General features: G+C 41.3%; 1 protein-coding gene across 3 annotated transcripts in view; it reads right to left on the bottom strand.

Moving 5' to 3' along the window:
- LOC134227949 (uncharacterized) overlaps window positions 1–17,870 on the bottom strand; it is a 181,051-nt gene that overhangs the window by 30,296 nt on the left and 132,885 nt on the right. The window lies entirely within an intron of this gene.

The raw sequence follows: 17,870 nt of genomic DNA, 5'->3' as shown, positions 1-17,870 counted from the left end.
CGATTAATTTTGAATCGATTACTATACAATGATTAATCGATTCAATAATCGACAAGAATCAAGAGTAATCGATTAGTAACTAATCGATTAATCGGGATTTTACGACATCTCTAACCGTATATTTACAATCCGTACACCGTACATTTGGATCGCTTATGGTGTCAAGACCGTAGTAGCTGTAATCAATAATTAGATCGTAGTAGCCATGAGCTTTGACTAGAATAAATAAAATCAGTTTGAATTATACCGTCACCAGAAGCAGTAGTCTTTTCATTACTCTGCTATTCACAACAGGTTATTGGCCTAGCATAGCTGTAACCTTGGAAACGGAGTTCGTTAGTTAAAAAAAATTCACTCCGGAGGAAAATGCAAACGGAGCTGAAGCCTTATCTTTTCGACGGCAAGAACTTCCCGAACTGGAGTTTTCGGATGGAGACGTTGTTGTAGGAGTGGCAGCAGATCGATTGCATCCGGAAGGAAGCGGAAGAAATTCGGGAGTTCCAAGTGGCTGCTACGGATACGGTTGCAGAGAAGGCGCAGAAGGAGACGAAACTGGCGGAGCGGAAACTTCTGGAAGCACGTTGCAAGTCGTTGCTGGTGGAGAAGATCGCTGATTCGCAGCTGGAGTACGTCAAGGGTAAGTCCACTCCGAAGGCGATCTGGGCAACGTTGCAGAATGTGTTCGCGAAGAAGGGAATTTCCGGTCAGTTTTACCTACTGAAGCAACTGGCCGTGATGAAGTACAGCGAAGCGGAACCGATGGAAGAGCATCTGCTGCGGTTTGAGCGGATCATCCGGGAGCTTGCCTCAGCGGACATCGTGATGCACGAGCGGCTGGTGGTGTTCAATTTGCTGCAAACCATGCCGAAATCGTTTCAACAGCTGGTGACGGTTCTTGAAACCCTACCGGCAGAACAGTGCACACTCGACTTCGTGAAGGCCAGGCTGCTGAGCGAGAACGTGAAGCGGCGGAAAAATTGCGACATGGAGAGCACGTTGGGTGGTGATTCGGCGTTCTTCGGTGAGCAGTCCAACATCAAGTGTTTTTCCTGCGGAAAAGTGGGCCACAAGAAGTCAAACTGCCCCATGAAGAAGGACACGGACCAACAAAAATCGTCTGGTAAGCCGAAGAAAAAGGAAAGGGCCAACGTTGCGGGTTCCGAAGTGGCATTCGTGACGGAGTCAGATGGCGATGTGAAGCGTGAAGGTAAGAGTTTGAGTCTGTTCCGATGGATTCTCGATTGGGGCGCAACCGAGCATATGGTGCAGACAGCGGATTGCCTTCGGAACGTGGTGAAGCTGGACCAACCGGTCCCAATCGTGGTCGCATCCGGAAAGGTTGTGTATGGTCGTCACTCTGGAACCGTCAAGATGGTATCGATGGTTGGAGGACGGCGAATCAACAGCGTGGTGAACGACGTACTATACGTGCCGGAACTGCAGTACAATCTGTTTTCCGTTCGGCGCATCGGCAAGCTTGGGATGCGTGTGACGTTTGGAAACGATGCAGTGGAAATCAAGCGTGGCAGCGAGATGGTTGCCACTGGTAAGTTGTCCGGCAAGTTGTACGTGCTGAACGCAATCGTGGAGCGTGGACCGGTCGACGAAGCGCTGGTCACCCTTTCGGCAAACGAGTACGAGCTGTGGCATCGAAGATTCGGCCACATAGGGAAGAGTGGTCTGAAGACTTTGGTGCGCGACGAAATGGTCAACGGCATGGCACTGAAGAAGGAAGCGTTCCGGAAGAACGAAGTGTGTGAACCTTGCGTGCTCGGAAAGCATGCGAGACAGCTCTTTGGAGATGTTCCGGTTCCGAGATCCAACAAACCGTTGGAGCTGGTGCACAGCGACGTGTGCGGTTACCTAACACTGGATGCTTTCAAGCAGTACGCGAACATGGCCGAGGGACATTTTGACCGAAAAATTCGTCGCCTCCGGTGCGACAACGGCGGAGAATATGTCAGCAAGGAGTTCCAGCTGTACTGCAGAGACCGTGGAATGCCGGTGGACTACACCGTTCCATACACGCCCCAGCAGAACGGCGTGAGCGAGCGCCTAAATAGGACAATCCTGGACAAAGCGAGAGCGATGGTGGAAGATTCCGGCCTGCCAAAGAAGCTTTGGTGCGAGGCGGTTCAAGCGGCGGTGTACATCGTCAATTGCCTATCGTTGCGATATTTTTTGAAGGTCAGTCCTATTGTTGTGGTATTGAAGGTAATTCTTATGGAGAGCGATACCGCAACAATAGGACCCTAGCACTACCGCAATAATAGGCTCAAAGGATTCAAATTTTTAACAAAAAATGTTGATTTTTCATCATTTTGAACGGAATTTTGTCAAACAAAAGCTGTTCTAGTCGTTAATCCGAAGAATTTTAGCGTAACCACAATTGTTTTTAATGCTATTATATCCAGAATGAACTGTTAAGTTAAGTGTTAAAGACTACCGCAATATTAGGACATACCACAACGATAGGACGTTTTACCCTAAATGTATAAAAACAGAAGGAAGGGTGGAAGTGGAGGAAAAAAGAGAGGAAAGGATAGGATCGAACAAAAGGAGGAAGTAAGGCTGGGATGGTGATAAAAGATGGTTTTGCTGAAAAAAGGGGATTCAAGATCGCCGGTGATTTTCACGTGGCGGTGGAAAGTACTCGAGTGTTACGGCAAAATAACGAACGATCCGTGCGTGATCTAACGGAGCCGCGGGTGTGCCGGGAAGAAGTTTACCGTGAGACTGATAAGAACGAACCGTTAGAATAGCCTCAGTGTCGATGGCCAACAAGCCCCCTTCGCCATTTTGTTAAAGCATTGTGCGGCGGCAGATATTAATGGAATGAGCCTCCGTGTCGATGGCCAACGAGTCCCTTCGCCATTTTGTTGGACCACACGCAGCGAAAGAAGAGGGACCGTAGTTACGGAAAAGAAGGTGCAGGGTTCGCCCACGCCTGTTGACTCCCTATCCATTGAGTTTCCTTCTCGTTTGCGGATACTAAGGTCATTCCCGAGAGGCCGAACGATCAATACCAACCCAAATACGTCCGGGGAATACCCAACTAACGTGTGAAATTATCTGATCAAGCCCAACAATTCGCGGCCAGCCCGAGGCATCGCGGCCCAATCCAGCTTGGCCAACCCCAAACCAGCGTGACCGACCCCAAATCAGCGTGGAGAACCTCACAACAGCGTGGTCAACTTTAAACCAGCGAGGTGAACCCCAGTGCATCGTGGTGAACCGACCCGTACAGGCTCTAAAACAGCGTGGTCAACCCGGAACCAGTGTGTCCAAACCACAAACCAGCGTGAAGAACCTTAAATCAGCGTCGAAAACTCAATAGTCGATTGAGAATCTTGACTGCAATCAAATTCACCACACCCAAGACCATCTTCACCAGTAAAGTGTCAGCAGGCTACGGGACTAGAAGGCCCAGGAGAGAGAGAGGAAGACATGCCCCCTCCACCCATCTTTGTCCTGGCGGCGAGAAGAAGCGATACACAGCAAACCTACAGGTATGAATTTCTCCTTTCCTCTTCCATCAAGCATGGGTCCCTTCGAATGCAAAAAACGGCTGCAACGAAATCTGTTTGTCTCAAAATTTTAAAATAAAAACTAGTATGTAAAATGTACGTTTTGCCAGTTTATTGCAACCATAGTGTCCCTGATTGGCAATTTTCGGTTTGGAAATTGTCTCGGTTTCCCTGGGCATAAAAGTATCATCGTGTTAGCCTCATAATATACGAATGCAAAAATGGTAACTTGGCTTAGAAACCTCGCGGTTAATAACTGTGGAAGTGTTGAATGAACACTAAGCACTGTGGCGGCAATGTCCCAGTGGGAGATGTCATGCCAATAAGAAGAAGAAGAAGAAGAAGAAGAGTGTGCCATTTGGTTTACGATAAACCTGAAACCGTGGGTTTTGAATAGGCCATTATAAGCGTGTGCTTATAAATTAACACCTCAGCGTATTAATCGGTGAGCAGCAAGCCATGAGTCATGACTCGGTCTCTTCTTGTCAGATCTCAGTGGCGTGTACACGTACCGACGGAGAGCTGCTGGCTTCACATTTCACTCCGGCCATTTTGGGACAACACATTTTGGAGATCCTGCCAGGTTATTTTTTGGATCCTGACGCTGATTTCAAAAGGTGAGTTGAATTCAAGTGGGTAATGTGCTAACAACACGTCTGGAACACGCGGGAAAATGGATTGTGGTTGAGAAAATCATAAAGCGCTTTTGGAAACCGCTAAAAAATGGATTTTGGTTTGGAATATCACAAAGCTCGATTGGATGAACGCTGGAAAATGGATTGTTGTTTGGAATATCACAAAGCGCGTCTGGACGAGTGCTGGAAAATGGATTGTGCGTTGGAAAATCACAAAGCACGTCTGGAAGACTGCTAGAAAATGGATTGTGGCTTAGAAAATCACAAAGTGCTTCTGAAAAACCGGTGGAAAATGGATTGTGATTTGGAAAATCACAAAGCGCGTCTGGAAGACTGCTGAAAAATGGATTGTAGGTTGGAACATCTTAAAGTACATCTGAACTACCGCTGGAAAATGGATTGTTGTTTGAAAAATCCCTAATCGCGTCTGAAAGACAAAGCGCTTCTGGAAGACCGTTGGAAAATGGATTGTGCGTTGGAAAATCACAAAGCACGTCTGGAAGACTGCTAGAAAATGGATTGTGGCTTAGAAAATCACAAAGTGCTTCTGAAAAACCGTTGGAAAATGGATTATGATTTGATAAATCACAAAGCGCGTCTGGAAGATTGCTGGAAAATGGATTGTAGGTTGGAACATCTTGAAGTGCATCTGAACTACAGCTGGAAAATGGATTGTTGTTTGGAAAATCCCTAATCGCGTCTGAAAGACCGCTAGAAATTAAATTGTTGGCCGATATTTGGATTAAATGGACGGAATAAGATGTTTAGATTATTGCTGCAATCTATCATGTTTCTTGAGTTTCAGTTTTCAGAGGAATTGATCGATTTCTCAAATACAACATGTTCAATGTTCGTCTTGCGCAAATAACTTAGAAAAAAAAATTGCGTCCTATGCGCCAGGATTCTTTTTTCCCTTTTTTTATGAGCAAAGAAGGGGGATGTGGGGTTTGAGTAAGTTACCATCAGCGTGTGATAATACATTCACACCTCAGCGTGGCAATCGGTGAGCAGCAAGCCATGACTTGTCCTCTTCTAGTCAGATCTCCGTGGCGTGCACACGTACCGACGGAGAGCTGCTGTCATCACATTTTGTTTCGTCCGTTTTGGGGCTAAACAGAAACCTCTTAGAGTAAAAATGCAAAAATGTACGTTTTTCCATACAAATTTCAAACGCGATGTGGAAAGCGAGGAAGCAACCAAACGGGCTCAAGTTGTAGAAGAATTTGTGTATCTTGGAACTCTAGTGACGTGCGATAACAACCCGCGAGATGAAAAGGTGTATTGCAGCTGCACATAGGGTTTATTTCGGACTTCGTAACCTGTTTAAGTCCCGTAGCTGCGATCGAAAACAAACTTTGCGCTGTATACTAATCTGATTCTTCTGGTGGATTTATACAGCCATTAAACATGGAAGTTAAAGAAGTCTGATGGGATAGCTTTCGGAGTATTCGAGCGTAAGGTGCTTTGGACAATACTCGGCGATAAACAGGAGAATGCCATCTGGAGGCGTCGCATGAATCTTGAGTTATACCAGGTTTTAAACCCTTAAAGGCGCAAGGCGATTTTTTTAGAAATCGTCGAAAATATTTTTAACATAAATAACCATTGAAATCATTAACATTAAACGTACTTTCGGTTTGTTGTTTTAAAACAACATTGCGCATTTAAGGGTTAAAGGGGTGGATATTGTTAAGCTTATATAACATGGCAGACTACGGTGGGCTGGACACGTTGTTCGTATGCCGAAAGAGCGTCAAGCGAAGAAAATATTCAGTAGAGAATCGCGGAAGGCCGCCCACACGATGGCTTTTTGCAATAGAAGAGGACCTGAGGGCGCTAAACGTTCTGGGCGACTGGAAGCGATTGATTGATTGAGGATCGAGTCCAGTTGAAGAAGGATAGTCCATTCGACGTAAGCTCATCGAGGAGCTGTATAGCCTATCAAGTATCAAGTAAGTATATCAATCGATTCGGAAACACTCCATCTATTTGCCAGTTTTATTTAAACTTTTGATTAATAACGTAAAAGTATTGGAATTTTCAATATATTCCAAAAACATGCATTACGAACACGGACATCAGTTTGATGTAAGTTACGGGTCTTTTGGCTCATCGCTTATTTTTCTCTGTGCATACAAAAGCCCATATTCCGGACGCGCGAGTGATTTCCGATCGATATTTCACGGAGAGCGGACGATGGATGGCGTCCGATAGCGATCCCAGTGACAACGGCTGCAAGCGTCTGCTGAACCGAGTAATCTGGAAGCAGCTCTCAAGTCAGATTTGTCTCGCAAGATTCAAACTATTGAGTGGATGATAATAGTGATTGGAGACATTATTAGAGACAAATCAATTCTTGTCAGGACCATCATTATATTCGGGAGATTAATTCCAAAGTACAACCACTAGTGACTAAAAAAATCATGGCGTCCAGTGAAATTTTATCGCTTCTATAAGCTTTGTGCTTCTATACGATAGGGTAAAATTGTATATAGAACATGAGAATCGGACAAAAACTCGAGTCTGGTGGCCTCACAATTGGATCTCAATACTTGCCATAAGACGAGTTAGTACAGTCCCATTTACAGGGCTGGTAGCAAGTCACTTTTTAGTGACTTGGTCACTATTTTGAGCCTAGTCACTAAAAAGTCACTATTTGCATCCAAAAGTCACTAAAGTCACTATTTTTCGGAAAATGGTCACTAAAGTCACTATTCTCGCACCACCGTTTGTAAAAAAAGGTCAAAATAAAAATCATTTGTATCTACCATTATCATCAACCAAATCAAATGTAAATCTGTTAGCAAAATATATAAAGTTTGAAAAAATTGCTCCAAGGCCGTCTTATGAAAGGCAGAGTGGGTTCAAACCATGGACTTCGGGATCGAGAGACACACAGACAGACCACTCAGCGAAGCTTGAGCATACGTTTAGGCAACGCCGTATATACAGCGCAGGATTGTTACGACTACGATGATTTCACGATTTTCGCGGATTTGTTGCGGATTTACATAACGGTTTTGAGGCGTAGGGTTTTGTTTTCGATAGCAAAATGTCGTTGAGAAGGGACTCCACATTTGAAGTTCATGCTTACCCAATTTTTTGGATATTTCCAAGCCATTATTGAATGCATTATACTCTTGAGCACTCGTTTAACAAGCATTTTAAGGGTAAGAACTTCACTTTTTGTCGTTTTTCATTGTTTCTGAATATCCATTTTTTGTCACGTCAATTTTGACATAATTCCGAGATATTTCTTAGTTTCTGATTGATTAACCCCACTACGACGAACCACACAGCATGATATTGTCGGGGTAGCACCACATTAGAATTCGGACATCGGGACTTCCGAACCAAACTTTCTTCCGAAATTTCTGTAGCGATGACCGCATAAATCTTTAAGTAAAATTCCGTAAAAATTCCGCCTTGAATATGGGAAATAATTTTCGGAAGGTTTTTCTTAGGAATTCACCAAACAATATGTACAGGAATTCTCAAAAAGATTTCTACCGGAATTCATGAACAAATCCGCTTGTATTTGAAGGAGATTTTTTTTCAGGGATTCGCGGAGAAGTTTTTATAGTAATTGACGTGCAGTTTCCGCGGAAATTCCTGAAAGACAGCAGGTATGTCTACAAAATATTCTGCCTTGAATTTATGGTATGAAAGAATTTCCGGAAGTTTTTATGCTGTCATTCGCCATCGGATTTATGTTGGAATTTCCGTTTGAAATCCTGGAGAAAGATTTCACAAGGATTGTATTTTCTGCACAATTTCTGAAAAAAAATCCTAGAAATTTTCACAAGGTTTTCCACAGAAAATCTACTTCCGCTGAAATTTCTGAAAAAATTTCAGAGTTTTCCAAAGCAATCACATTTAATGGAACTTGAAACTTAAGAAACTTAGGTTCGGTAAAATTCATGTTATATAAGAGTTAATGTTTTTAATGAAATCGAGATCAGGGTCTCGAAAAAACAAATGGCAAATGGACTCTATATGTATTTAAATTTGTTTCAATTAAAAATGTTATTTTTAATTATTAAAAATCGTATTACTTAACATTGACTCTGATCACTATCTCGTTGTCAGTAAAATTCGATCACGGTTGTCAACTGTATCGAACGAAAGATCACAGCGAACGATGCGTTACAACATCCAGCGATTGTCGGCGGAAGGAGTATCGGATGAGTACCGCCAGAAGCTCGACGAACGGATAAGTGCAATCAACGTTAGCGACAACATCAACGATCTGTGGGAGTCGATCCATGGAGCGGTGAGTACAACAGCACGAGAAGTGGTAGGCACTGCACAGAGGCGACCCAGGACGGGTTGGTTCGATGTGAAGTGTCAGAGAGTGACAGATGAGAAGAACGTTGCCAGAAGCCGGATGTTGGTGTCAGGTACCCGATCGAATAGAGATCGGTACAAGGAAGCAAGAGCAGCCGAAAAACGAACCCACCGCAGGAAGAAAAAAGAGTACGAAGAACAAGTGATTAGTGAGGCGCAGGAAAAAATGGAGCAGAACGATATGCGGAGGTTTTATGAGTCTGTCAATGGCGTGCGGAGAAAGACAGCGCCATCTCCCGTCATGTGCAACGACCAACAAGGGAATTTGCTGACAGAAGTGGCTGCCAGGTGGTAGCAACACTTCGAGACTTTGTTGAATGGAGGAAGTGACGGTGCATCGGTGAACAGAATAAGTAGTAGCGACGATGGACAAGCTGTGGAGTCACCTACACTAGATGAGGTTAAAAAAGCTGTCAAAGAGCTGAAAAACAATAAGGCTGCGGGAAGGACCAGCTCCCGGCTGAACTTCTCAAACATGGCAGTGAGCAGCTTTATGATGTTCTGCACCATATTATGTCGAAAATATGGGAAGACGAGGAAATGCCTGCTAGCTGGTTGGACGGCCTCATTTGCCCTCTCTTTAAGAAAGGGCACAGACTGGAGTGCGCCAATTACCGAGGAATAACCCTCCTTAATTCGGCGTACAAAATTATGTCCCGTATTCTGTTCAACAGATTGAGACCGCTTGAAGAGTCCTTCGTCGGCGAATACCAAGCAGGTTTTCTTGAGGGCCGATCAACGACGGATCAAATGTTTACCCTGAGACAAATCCTTGATAAATTCCGGAGTACAACTTGCAGACACATCATCTGTTTATTGATTTCAAGGCGGCGTATGATTCAGTGAAACGGAATGAATTATGGCAAATTATGCTTGAACATGGTTTTCCGGCGAAACTGATACGGCTGATTCGTATAACGTTGGACGGATCGAAATCAAGTGTAAGGGTTGCGGATGAAATATCGACGTCATTTGTTACCTTAGATGGATTAAAGCAGGGTGATGCACTCTCGAACCTACTGTTCAATATAGCGCTCGAGGGAGCGATTAGGAGAGCTGGTGTGCAAAGAAGCGGTACCATTATCACAAAATCGCATATGCTCCTGGGATTTGCGGACGATATCGATATTATCGGAATTGATCGCCGTGCCGTGGAAGAGGCTTTTGCGCCTTTTAAGAGGGAGACAGCGAGGATTGGACTCACGATCAATACCAGCAAAACGAAGTACATGGTCGCTGGCAATTAACGTGGGTTCATTAGTGGTGGTGGTAGCGAAATAGTGCTGGATGGTGAAAAATTTGAAGTGGTAGAAGAATTTGTGTATCTTGGAACATTAGTGACGTGCGATAATGATGTTACCCGCGAGGTGAAAAGGCGTATTGCAGCTGCAAATAGGGCTTATTACGGACTTCGTAACCAGCTTTAGTCCCGTAGTCTGCAAACGAAAACAAAACTCGCGCTGTATACTACTCTGATTCTTCCGGTGGCTTTATACGGCCATGAGACATGGACTGATCGGAGAGCTCTCAGAGTGTTTGAGCGTAAGGTGCTGCGGACAATACTCGGCGGTAAACAGGAGAACGGTATCTGGCGGCGTCGCATGAATCACGAATTGTACCAGGTGTATAAAGGGCTGGATATTATTAAGCTTATACAACACGGCAGACTACGGTGGGCTGGTCACGTTGTTCGTATGCCGGAAGAACGTCAAGCGAAGATAATATTTAGTAGAGAACCCGGAAGAGGCCGCAGGCTTCGTGGAAGGCCGCGTACACGATGGCTTTTTGCAGTTGAAGAGGACCTGAGGGCGCTCAATGTTCAGGGCGACTGGAAGCGATTGGCCCAGGATCGAGTCCAGTGGAGAAGGATACTCCATTCGGCGTAGGTTCATCGAAGAGCTGTAGCCCATCAAGTAGTATTATAAAAATGTCATCATAATTTTGGATTCTTGAAGTTTGTTTTTAACAATTTTTCCTTATAAAGATTCATAAGCTTTGTGATTCCAAATAATTCTCTGTCTAGTAATTGATTAGATCATGTAATTTATTTTTTGCCGAAAAAACGTGTTAATTTTGCAACGTGCCAAAACGAATGTTCACACGTCTAACTACATAAAAATTAACGTAAGCCCAATCCAAAACATCGTTCTAGCACTTTTTCATACTATCTTGCAGCTGAATCATTTATATATGGTGAAACTTTTGGGAATATATTTTGACAGGACAATATTTTTTGATCGATAGTAAAAGACAGCGCAAAATTTGTTATACTTCATCCTGTCTTTTTCATACACAAACTGCAGTTTCACGAAAAACTTCGAGCTCATGTTAAGCTTTATTACCACAATGCTGTAGAACTTGCTTCAAAATCGTTGTTGAAATTATAAGCATGGTTTAGTATAACAACTTGTAACTCGTTACCTGTTCACGTGTGTTACGGAATAAGGTTTACCATGGTCATATTGCTAGCCTCTGGTTTGTACTTCATACAAAAGTCACTATTTGGTCACTTTTTCTGCTTTTGAAAGTCACTATTTGGTCACTTTTTTCGTCATCGCTGGTGACATTAAGTCACTATTTTGAACGGCATTAATTTCACCACTTGATTGTAACGTTACAGATACTTGTTAAGCAGGAAGATATTGCTTTAAACAGCTTATTTTGGAATATAAATCTTGAAAAGCCATCAGAAATACATTACTATCCGATACCACAATTTATTTATAAAATAAACTAATGTTACGACCACTGTGCAACATCCAACATGACGGTTGAAAAATGCACACTTTTCAGAACGGTAAGTAAAGTGAAACAAGCGCACACTCTGCTAGCGAGTGAAAGCATAGTCGGCCCTCATCATTGCCGTCGTCCTTTTTGGCGTGGGCTGTCCGGTGGGTGGTAAATTAGAATATGAACATGGTTTTGTCGGCATTTTTTATGCTGGTAATAAATTTCCAATATTTTACCGTCACGGTTACCATATCTACCACTGACTGCGAGCTCGGTTTCGAGTCTTTACTCTTTGTTGAACCGGCGGTGTGGTGGTGTCGGTCTTGAGCAGACGGCTGATGAAGACGTCTGCTTTGATGGTTTAAATTTTGAATGGAGTTCCGAAGAAACCGAAATCGCGCTTATCGTTGATGCACGGCTGGATTTAATGGCTGTGGTGAATGATAGCAGGTGTTACTGTTATAAAAATTGTTTGCCAGACAAGGTTGTGGATATGATCGGCCCATGAAGTAACTTTTCTATGGATATATTCTCTTTATTCTATAATTTTAAAATATGTATCGCAAACCGAAATCATCCTATGGCTGCTTTCTCGGAATTCAATGTTTTTAATCCAATATTTTTGATACTGGCGCCTTTTCCCTAAACTTCTTCAATGGCTACACATTTAAACTGGAATAAGGCCTGATTTAAAGCATTTCTACAGTTATTAATTGGAAGTTTTTTTATGCGTGCCATTGCATGAACATGTATCTTGGGGAAGTATAATGGATGCACGCCTGGATACATTATGCCCAGGGAACCAAGAATGTATTCCAGCATGTTTTGAACTGAGGATTCTCTAATACGATTTTAATTTGAAACGAGACATTATAATTGCCTACCTTACTGGTTTTACAAACGATTTATAAAGAGTGAATAACGCACCAACCTCATGGGCTGAAAAAGCATCCATCACCAGACCTTAGATTAGCAAAATTTGTCGCGAAATGAACTTTTTTCGCTCGAGGCTTTTGATGGCTCAAACAAGCAATTATGAACAATTATTCTTGCTTTTGACTACTTGGCATTATAACCGAGAGTAGGCAAGCCGTCTGGTGGCATAATTTTGGTGGGAAAACCCAAAAAATCATTATAAAATAAAGAAACTGCTTTATTATGATGATTATTAAACTGAAACTAGGGATCTGTTTGCTGTTAAAAGCACTCGGATAGCGTGAGCTTGTCGTAGCAAAATATGATGAAAAACCCATTCAAAATTTTAATGAAATCATCATTTTGCTTAAAAAGTATCTTTCAATTTTGAGTAAGTACGGTTGAACGTATAATGACATTTTTTTTATTTTAAAGACTTCATAGGACAATGTATTGAAGTTGAACAGTGTCCAATTGAATTGCAATTTTCGTTAATGACAAACAAACTATGTGTTCAAATAATAGAAGCTTCAACCGTAGCATATATGTTTATAGATATTAAGAAGAACGGCTGACAGCTTTTCCCTTGAAAAAGACCAAATAAACAAGCCGAATCGTCGGACAATGCAAATGTGAACCCGTTTGAATATTTTTCAGACTAAAAAAGCCATAAAGCAAGAACAAATATCTCAGGCGAAATATAATCCACATAAATAAAAATACTTTATTACATGAATGAATTATTTCTATTCAAAAGCAAAAAGATAGATCAATGCTATGAAAATTGTTTTAAATTCCGCACACTGAGGGGCCGTCCTTAGCCGTGCGGTAAGACGAGCGACTACAAAGCAAGACCATGCTGAGGGTGCTGGGTTCGATTCCCGGTGCCGGTCTAGGTAATTTTCGGATTGGAAATTGTCTCGACTTCCCTGGGCATAAAAGTATCATCGTGTTTGCCTCATGATATACGAATGGTAGCCTGGCTTAGAAACCTCGCAGTTAATAACTGTGGAAGTGCTTAATGAACACTAAGCTGTGAGGCAGCTCTGTTCCAGTGTGGGGATGTAATGCCAATAAGAAGAAGAAGAAGAATTACAAATTTCAAGCAACACCAAATTACATAAATTCGATGAGCTTTTATAGTGAGGCAGTCTTATAAAAAATATCCGTTCCGCCGAATTCCGTTTATTTTCGTCAAAATCTAGACTTCGCTGACGATTTGTTTGAAGTTTCAAGAAACGGAAAACGGCACCCAGTTAGTGCTATACTTTAACTTTTTGCCTTTCTCGTATACTAAGTATACGGTAAAGGCTATGCGATCACTCCAAAACCAAACTTTTGATAGAAGGCTCGGCGACCCATAGTGTTATATACCAATCGACTCAGCTCGACGAATTGAGGTGATGTCTGTTTGTGTGTATGTATGTATGTTTGTGTGTGTGTATGTGTGTATGTGTACAAAATTTTGTAGACTCACTTTTTGGAACTTAGCATTGGCCGAATTACTCGCAACAAGTTCCATTCGACTGAAAACCCTCTCCCATTGTTTGCTATTGAAAATTGGCCAGATTGGACTATGGGATCAGAAGTTATGGCCAAAATACTATTTTCTGTACCTAAAAAGCACTCACTCATATGTTTAGTTTTTTTTTTAACGAGAAAGGCATCAACCTCGCTAGGTATCAGGGTTTTTTTTAAAGTAAAACAGGAAATTCTTACACATTTGGTAATACAACATTTGGTAAAATAAATACATTTGGTAAAATTGTAATAAAGAAAACAATGTAATAGCTGTGGTTATACGTAAAAACCCTAATTCCAATTCAAAGCATATGAATACGCACTGTTTTGCAAGTAAATAGAATTTTATTCAGAAAAATATATATATACCTCTTTTAGTGGAATGTATTCAACCGTCTAAGACGAATTAAGTACTGTCCATTTAATTCCACCAGTTAATACATATGAGTACATAAATATGAGCACATAAAAACATAAAAGCATGAGAATATGAGAATATTAAAAAAATTAAAATATAAAAATTGATGTTAAAGTATAAAATTTTGAAAATATGACAATATGAAGATCTGAAAATAAAATATATAAAAATATTAAAACACAAAAATATATAACATGGAAATATGAAAGTGTAAAAAATTAAATAATAAAAATATAAAAATACAAAAACATGAAAACGGAAACATGAAAATCTCGGGTACTTATTCAATAGGACGTATGAGACTCTGCACACAAAGATTCAAACGTCGGTTTGTCCAATCTGATAGCACTCCCACGCATACCAACACCACCAACAGGTAGCTGAAGGTTTCACCTTCCTCTCTGCGGCGATACTTTGCGTAGAAGTGCTATCAGATTGTCACGAAAGTCAGGAATACTAATTATACGAAAATTATTTCAGAAAATTTAACTTGTTTGATTGGATAGGGTAAATCCGGTTGAGATGCCACGTCGGTATAGATGCCGCACTTCAGGGATCTGGTAGAACAGACTTGATTTATTGACGCAAATGGATGTGAGTAGACACCCCACCTTATAGCGAAAACAAAAACGTAAGTAGTGATTGCTCATTATTATCAGCCAAAAAAGGGATATGACGATTAAATACTTTTATTTACTATATTTCTGACGCTATTTTTAATAAAGATTTTGTTGTACGGTTTTGCGAAAATTCGTACGATTCCACATATTTATTTCATTATTTGAATTCTCTAAAACCTACAAGTTATGTTTGTAGGCAATTTACGTTTTGAGTAAAAATTCTAGTGAATTATAGATGCCACTATCCCTTACAATCAGTTTATGCAAATTATTCCGCCAAATTTTGAAAGAAATTTCTGAAAACATTCCTCTGGAATTTCCGAAGGAATTTACGCTTCAAATCAGGATTCTGACTGGCAAATCAACGGAGCTTGAGCACCCATGAATTCAAATAATTGTTTTACAAAAGTTTTGTTTAAAACCGGAGCTGCATTGTTTAATTCCTTAATTTCTACGCAAGTTTGTCTTTTGATGAATAATTACAACAAAGTTGCATATTTTTTACTTCAGAAGAATTACGGTTTTGGCTGATTTTCTACTATTTGTCATGTTTATCTATAAGCAATTATTGACCTTTGTATATCAATGTATCTTGTGTCGAACTTTATAAAGTTTGATCAACAAAAAATAAATTGACAATAACGGAACAGAACATGCCACAACCATCATCTCATTTAAAAAGCTTGAAATAGTTTTGGCTGTTTAGTTCTTGTTCACTTAGCATTAGTACTCCTAGTGGTTGACAATAACGGAACAGAACATGCCACAACCATCATCTCATTTAAAAAGCTTGAAATAGTTTTGGCTGTTTAGTTCTTGTTCACTTAGCATTAGTACTCCTAGTGGTGAATAGGGCCGTCTAGAGTGGTTGTAATACTAACTGCGGGTTACTTAGGCTCTGTCTCAATTGGATAATTAAACTGGAATTAAACTTAAAAGTGACATTTCAATAATTATCAAATAACCCTGCTCGCAGAGCAAGATTACTTTTGACAGATATCGAATCATTTTCCATCGATGTCCTATTGGAATTGCTGGGTAGCACCTGCCATTCTTATAACGGGGTGATTTTTTAATTTTTGAACTGTCACTTTTAAGTTTAATTCTCCAAATGAGACAGATCCTTAGTATGTAGAGAAAATGCTCATATAGTACTAAGTTGAGAAGCAGGCATTCCAGTTGGAATGTATTGCCATTGAAAAATAAAAATATTATAAAAAACGAGCTTGAAGAGATGACGTTCAGAAATTGTGATAAAAAGAAATTACATTTCACGTGTCTTTGCTTAGAATTTAGTTCTAAGTCGCACGGATTTGGCGCGGAAAATATTTCAGGATCTTCGTAACAACCCTGCAGTAATTACCGATATTGAAAGCCATATCCCTGATCTAAGAGTTTTGGTCATATTGCTTCAAATGTGATCACGAAATAAACCAAATTGTGTCAGACGGGAGGGAAAAATATCACAAAAAACTGTAGACATATATGTGATCAATTTTATGTATTGTTGGAACATTCCAGTTCATCCAAAATATCCGTGAGTTCAGGTCTTGAATTCTACCATAGAAGCGAAAGGTGATGTGCACACAAAAATACTCAGAGTACATCCTACTCAGTTCAAAGATATCAAATGACTCATGGGAAATTTTTCTGCGTACCCCATAGTGACATTCTAGAATGCGCGAAATGTTATGAAGTTCGTCTCGTAAGACTTACGCAACAAAGGCCTCGAAAATGTTTTCGGCAGCTATCAAAACCTTTCCCAACAGATCATTGGATACCTACCAAGAAACGTTAAACCAATCTTTCTGAATTTTAATACACTGAAGGTCATCCAAAACGTTCTTGAGTTCAGGTCGTCAGATCTACAATCAAGTTGAAGCGCAATGGTTGTTTCAAATCAAGCTCAGGTCATCCTGCCCAGTTCAAAGAAATCAAATGACTTATCGAAAAAAAATCGTTCCCCATAATGACATTCTAGAATGCACGAAAGGTTCAGAAGTTCAGCTCGTAAGACCTAGGCAACTACGGCCTCGAAAATGTTTTCGGCAGCTATCAAAAGACCTTCTCAACAGATCCTTGGATACCTGCCAAGAAACGGTATACCAATCTTTAGGAATTTCAATACACTGAAGGCTATCCAAAACGTTCTTGAGTTCAGGTCATCTGATCTACAATGAAGTAGAAGCGCAATGATTGTTTCAAATCAAGCGCAGATCCTTCGCCCAGTTCAAAGAAATTAAATGAATTATTGGAAAATTTTCTGCGTGCCCCATAATGACATTCTAGATTGCATGAAACAACGGCCTCCAAAATTATTTCGACAGCTATTAAAACCCTTCCCAACAGATCTTTGGATACTGCCAAGAAAAGGTATACCGATATATCTGCATTTCAATACACTGAAGGCCATTCGAAACGCTCTTGAATCCAAGTCGTCAGATCTACAATCAAGTAGAAGCGCAATGCTTGTTTCAAATCAAGCCCAGATCATGCTGCCCAGATCAAAGAAATCATGTGGGCTTCGTGGCCGTGCGGTTGGCGACGTCAATCGTCTAGACGCATGGGCTATGGAGTGTGTGTTCGATTCCCGCTCCGGTAGGGAGGACATTTTTCGTGATCGAAAATTTTCCACCGGTCCCTTCTTCTTCTTCTTCTTCATTGGCATTACATCCCTCACTGGGACATTGCCGCCTCGCAGCTTAGTGTTCACTAAGCACTTCCACAGTTATTTAACTGCGAGGTTTCTAAGCCAAGTTACCATTTTTGCATTCGTATATCATGAGGCTAACACGATGATACTTTTATGCCCAGGGAAGTCGAGACAATTTCCAATCCGAAAATTACCTAGACCGGCACCGGGAATCGAACCCAGCCACCCTCAGCATGGTCTTGCTTTGTAGCCGCGCGTCTTACCGCATGGCTAAGGAGGGCCCCGGTCCACTGGGTGTTATATGTCCTGTCCGTTGTCTAGGTGTTAAGTGTTCAGTCTGTACGACCTCTGGTCGAAGACGGTGTCCTGTCTTTTATATGACTTATTGAATTTTTTTCTGCCTGCCCCATAATGACATTCTAGATTGCGCGAAATGTTATGAAGTTCGGCTCGTAAGACCTACGCAACAACGGTCTCGAATATATTTTCGGCAGCTATCAAAAC

The sequence above is a fragment of the Armigeres subalbatus genome, chromosome 3, assembly GCF_024139115.2.
Source record: "Armigeres subalbatus isolate Guangzhou_Male chromosome 3, GZ_Asu_2, whole genome shotgun sequence".
Taxonomy (NCBI): domain Eukaryota; kingdom Metazoa; phylum Arthropoda; class Insecta; order Diptera; family Culicidae; genus Armigeres; species Armigeres subalbatus.
The sequence above is the reverse complement of the archived record's forward strand: the minus strand, read 5'-3'. Positions and strand labels throughout refer to the sequence as shown.